This window comes from Hyperoodon ampullatus (genome assembly GCF_949752795.1).
Source record: "Hyperoodon ampullatus genome assembly, chromosome: 7".
Taxonomy (NCBI): Eukaryota; Metazoa; Chordata; class Mammalia; order Artiodactyla; family Ziphiidae; genus Hyperoodon; species Hyperoodon ampullatus.
This window is the reverse complement of record NC_136920.1, coordinates 50,467,727-50,473,702: the sequence shown is the minus strand read 5'-3', so window position 1 is coordinate 50,473,702 and position 5,976 is coordinate 50,467,727.

Below are 5,976 nucleotides of genomic sequence, written 5' to 3'. Positions count from 1 at the left end.
CCTTGGGAAACTTGAAAGTTTTCTAGGTGCCTTTCTTATCTCTCACATCCAGCCAGTCATACCAGCCTATCTCAGATCCATACACTTCTCGCCACTTTTACTGTCATTACTTTGGTTCAGCACGACTACTACATAACTAGGCCAGTAGCCTCCCAGCTGGTTCTCCTTCTTTCAATCTTGTTACATTTCAATCCAGACACCACACTGGAGGCTGTTAAAGCACAAATCTGATCTGGGCATGCCCCATTAAAAACCTTTCCTTCAGTCCCTCCTATTTGCCCTCAGGTTTAAGTCTAAACTTAACATGGTTCACAGGGCCCTTCTTGTCTTTCTGAGTTCCTCAAATGCACCATTATCCCTCACCTCCAGACCTCTTCTAAATCCCATCCCCAACACAGCTAATTCTTACTCATTCCTTAGGTCTCAGTTTATGAAGCCTTCTAAGTTAAGAACCCTTTCCTAACCCTGCAAGATTGGGTCACAAAGCACCCAGTAGTTAGTTACTCATTCTACAGATAGTTTTTAAATGCCTCCCCTCTCTGTTCCAAGAACTGCTAGGTACTAGGATTACAGTGGTGACCAAGATGTGAGATTCCTGTTCTTTTTTTTTTTTTAAGTTTATTTTATTTTTATTTATTTATTTTTGGTTGCATTGGGTCTTCGTTGCTGCGTGCAGGCTTTCTCCAGTTGTGGAGAGTGGGAGCTACTCTTTGTTGCAGTACACGGGCTTCTCATTGCAGTGGCTTCTCTTGTTGTGGAGCACAGGCTCTAGGTGTGCGGGCTCAGTAGTTGTGGCGCACGGGCTTAGTTGCTCCGTGGCATGTGGGATCTTCCCAGACCAGGGATCAAACCCATGTCCCCTGCATTGGCAGGCGGATTCTTAATCACTATGCCACCAGGGAAGTCCGAGATTCCTGTTCTAATGGAACTTAAACCTTTTATGGGTGGACTTAAGAAGAGTAAAGTGGAATTTGTTTGATTTAGGTTGGTCTGAGAAGGCCTCTCTGAGGAGTTGACAGCTAAATTGAGGCCTAAAAGACAGCCATGCAACAGAAGAAAGGAAGAACATTCCAGAGTGAATAAGTTATGCAAAGACCTTAAAGCAGGAAAGAGCTTGGCATCTTAGTGTTTAAGAACCTAAAAAAAGACCAGTGTTGCTGGATCATGTTCAGAAAGAACAGTTTTATGAGATGTGTCTGGAGAAATGGTCAGGGACCAGATCACACAGTTAGGATTCTAATACAGCAGCATAAGCAGGAGATGATGGTGGTTTGGATTAAGCTGGTGGTAGAATATATTAGGGGAAGAGTGAATGACGGTTCTTATTTATTTATTTATTTATTTATTGCTGCGTTCGGTCTTCGTTGCTTCGCGTGGGCTTTCTCTAGTTGCAGCGAGCGGGGGCTACTCTTTGTTGCGGTGCGCAGGCTTCTCATTGCAGTGGCTTCTCTTGTTGAGGAGCATGGACCCAAGAGCATGCGGGCCTCAGTAGTTGTGGCACGTGGGCTCAGCAGTTGCGGCACACGGGCTCTAGAGTGCAGGCTCAGTAGTTGTGGCACACAGGCTTCATTGCTCCGCGGCATGTGGGATCTTCCCGGGCCATGACTCGAACCCGTGTCCCCTGCATTGGCAGGCGGATTCCTAACCAATGTGCCACCAGGGAAGTCCCAGAATGATGGTTTTTAGATGCGGAAATAGACACTCAAGGGTGTCAAAAAAGACTGATGAATGTGATGTGGGACTTGAGGGAAAGAGAAAGGGATGAAAGATGACTTGACTCCTGGGTATCTGGCTTGAATTACTAGTTGGAGAGTACTGCCATTTACTGAGATGGAGAAAATTACTATTAAAGAGGTTTGAAAGGAAACTAAGAATTCAGATTTTTTTTTTTTAACTTATTAAGCCCTGAGATGACTGTGAGATACCCAAATACATTTGGCTGTCAGATAAGCAGTTGAGATATGGAAGTCTGGAACTTACACATATTCTGTACCTTTGTGTCACTTCGTTGGTAGTTCTACATTGTCTGTCTTAGCCAATAGATTATAAATTCTTTGAACATAGAGCCTGTTTTTTCTATCTGTAACCCTGTTCCCTTCCCAATCCTTAGAATAGTACTTTACCTATCATAAATGCAGCGGACAAACTGTGTATTATACTCACTAAGATTTTCCTGGCTAATGTTTTTAAAATATTTTCCACCAGTATTTCTCCAAACAAAAGAGGTTTTGTCTGGTTTTTGCTTATTTAATTTTCTTATCTCCTGCCTGCCTCTCCCCTTTCCAGATTTTTCATGTTAATGTCAGAAAATCATTTCTCAGGGACTTGTTATGACTGCCTTTAGAAAAATTAGACAAAATATGCACCCTTCGAGGAGGCCATTAGTTAGTTTTTTTTTGTTTTTTTTTTTTTGTGGTACGCGGGCCTCTCACTGTTGTGGCCTCTCCCGTTGCGGAGCACAGGCTCCGGACGCGCAGGCTCAGTGGCCATGGCTCACAGGCCCAGCCGCTCGGCGGCATGTGGGATCTTCCCAGACCGGGAAACGAACCGGTGTCCCCTGCATCGGCAGGCGGACTCTCAACCACTGCGCCACCAGGGAAGCCCCCCATTAGTTAGTTTTAATAAAGCAACTCAGAATACCCACCGTTTCCATGGCTGAGGACTCTTTGTCCTGTAAAATGTGAAACAGGAAATCTGAGAGCAGCAAAGTGACAAAGATTTTCTTGCAAAGCAAGAACAGTTTGGGAAGGAGTGAAGAGAGGGAGAAGAGTTAGTCATATCTCCTTTTCTGTATGCCATTAGAAGTGGGAACTAGTTTTTTAAAGGAGTGATTTCATCCTTTGGTCACAGTCTTGAAACAAATACAAATAGTTTGTGTGAAGCTTGAGCAAACAATGTAATGGACTAGAAAGACCGGTGAGCTACTCATCAGAAGGCATGAATTCCAGACCTGATGCTACCTGCTTCTTGACCTTTAATTAGTTATTTAATTTCTCTGAGTGGATCAGATAATCATATAAGAGAGAGAATTGTAAAGCATCCAGAAGAATTTATGAGCCCAACCAGATTATAAACTTCATTAAAATAGAATCCACATCTTACACTTCTCTTCACCACCCTCCCCATAGGCTAATTCACATTAAATACTTAATTAATTTTTTTTCCATGATCTAACACTTAAGAAGAAGTATTCTAGATTCTCTGGTCTAGCCCAATTATTTTGGATTTTCTAATCTAGTCCAAAGGAGGAAAAAACTGCATCAGTTTGTGTGCATATATGAGCATGATTTTTTATAGGCTATTAAGGTACCTTCTAAAAACTTGGTAATGAGGGAATTAAGCTGAAAAGCTTTAATAGTAGTTTTCAAGTGTAGGCAACATAAGCCTTATTTGGAAACTTGTGAGACGTGCAAATTCTCAGGCCTTCATCACAAATTTAATGAAATGAGACTCTGACGTTGGGGCCCATAAATCTGTGGTTTATCAGTCCCTCCTGGTCATTTTGATGCACACTAAAGTTTGAGAACCCAAAGCATCTCTAGTGTTGAAAAGGATGCATCACCTGTGTTAGCATGATTCCATAAATATTTGCTTCACCTAATGCCCCTTCTTCAAATAACTTTGTTTATAATTTAGCTTAATTTTTTTTTAACACCTAGTTTTATCCAAAAGAAGATATGGGCTTAAGATGAGTTCCTTCCTTGTGACAGTAATTTTTTGTGATAAATTAGTAAAGCATCTTGGATTATAGTTCATCTCCCATGACTAGAAACAGAGAATGCAAGTATTCCAGAGTATTCCATGTTAAATTAAAAATGCACTATATTATGTCCACCTGGACCCAGCATATTTTCATAAGCATAAGTCTATCAGAGTCTTCAGTTCTGGACATTAACTTGAGCAATCTCTGGCCGTCAAAACAAAAGCCAACTGAGGTCCTAATTAATTCCCTAACATTTATACTTTTCTCCCTCTCTCTCCATCTCATTCTCCTGTTTCTACTTCTAGAGGACCCAAGGTTTTTATTATATTTATTGATTTGTCCAGTTAAAAAATAATACATTTATAAAATATTTAAATAAGAAATATTTAAAATATTTAAATAGGAAATATTTAGAAAATATTTAAAATGGAAATAAAAATCAACTTTAATCTGACAACTCTGAGAGAAAGTACTTTTTAAAAGAAGGTTATCTGTGTGCCTAACTATTCTCTTTCTCCCCATCCCCCCAAGCTAAGACTAGATCAGTCCCCTTGTTGTATTTTCTCATGGTATTCTGTACTTTTTCTTTATAGAATTTTCCACAATTTCAGTTTTTTGGTGAGATTATTGGTCACTATAAGTCTAGTGACCAGGTAGGGACCTTGTATATTTTGTCCATCTCTTATATTATTCCCATCACCTGGTATTTATCAGCTGCACAATAAATGATTGATAAATAAGTAAATATATTGGACTTATTAAATTGGAATATGGTTTGCTGACTGTGATGGAACTGAAAGCAATGTAATGCAATATCACCATCCTTCCCAATAAAATCAAGAAGAAAGATAAATTGCAATAGATACCACATACGGAATTGTTCCTAAGTCTGTGATCATGTTTTCCTAGCTTTAGTATTCGCTCATTCCTGATGCTTCATTCAGTTATCCATCAAACATTAATTCAACATACTTTAAGTCAGGCAGTAGAGAGAGAGGCAAAACAAACTAGATGACAAGAATCATAAGGAAATACTATGAAAATAACAAAAGGAATAACTAATAGTGACTGTCTAAAAGGATCTCATTGCATTTTTTTCACCAGCCAATGAATGGAAAGTCTTTTTGCCATTTGCTGGAATTTACCAAGTGAAACACAAATAGTAAAAATACTTCAATTACCTTTTTCATTTCAGTTCTCAAATTTGTTTATTTCTCCACTAGAGGGCAATAAACCCTTAAATAATGACAATTTAACCATCCTTCCTTTAAGAATAACAGCAATTAGTGCTTGCACAATAATTTAGAAATTAATTCGCAAATATTTCTGCTTATATATGTTTTTCATTTATTGGTGACTTGATAGACCAGGTCTCCATCTTCATGAAACTTTAAGACTAATGGGGGTAGAACCAACAAAAACAAGTAAGCATGTATCATCTGATATATAATTTTCATGATTGCATATATCACGAGCACGATTAGTACCATGAACGAGTAAAATGGGTGATATCATAGAAACTAAGAGGAAGGAAGTATTTACCTGAGATGAAATGGAGCTCTCTAAGGGGTAACATTAAAGATTGAAGGATGAGAATGAGCCAGCTATTTGAAGTACTGAGGGAAGAGCATTTCAGACAAAGAGAAAGGTAAGCACAGAAGCCTAAGAAAGATTATTTGGTGTGTTTGAGGAGCAGAAAGAAGGCTAGCATGGCTTGAAGTGCAGTGATTAAGGGGGCGAGTGGTACAAGGTGAAGTCAAGGTGGGGCTAGATGAGCTAGGGCCTGACAGGCATTGTGAGGAATTGAGGCTTCATTCTAAACTGCAAGATTTTAAGCAGGTAAAAGACAACATTTTCTGGAGGGAGTTTGCCCTATTTTATCTCCCCTAGCTCATAGGCAGGTGTACCACCATGTTACACCCTACCCCAAACTGGATTTTAGAGGAAATGTAGAGGGAGGATGCCTTTGCTGACATACATTCCATCATTTGTTGCATTGGCAAGAAGGAACTTGAGGTAAGTAGCACTAAAAATAGCACTGTTCTCTGGCCTTTCTTTCTGCCTTTTCCTTGTATCCTGTATCACCTCCTCTACCTTGTCCTTAGAGATTGCCATGTAGCCTAAAGTGACAACCAAATCTAGGAAGGCATATCTGCTTTTGGTAGAACCTTATTAGTCATGTATACCTAAGGGTATACAAGGATAACAACAAGAATTAAGCAGAGTTAGATTTTTTTTCTATGCCCCCTTTAATGACATAGATCGCTGATTTA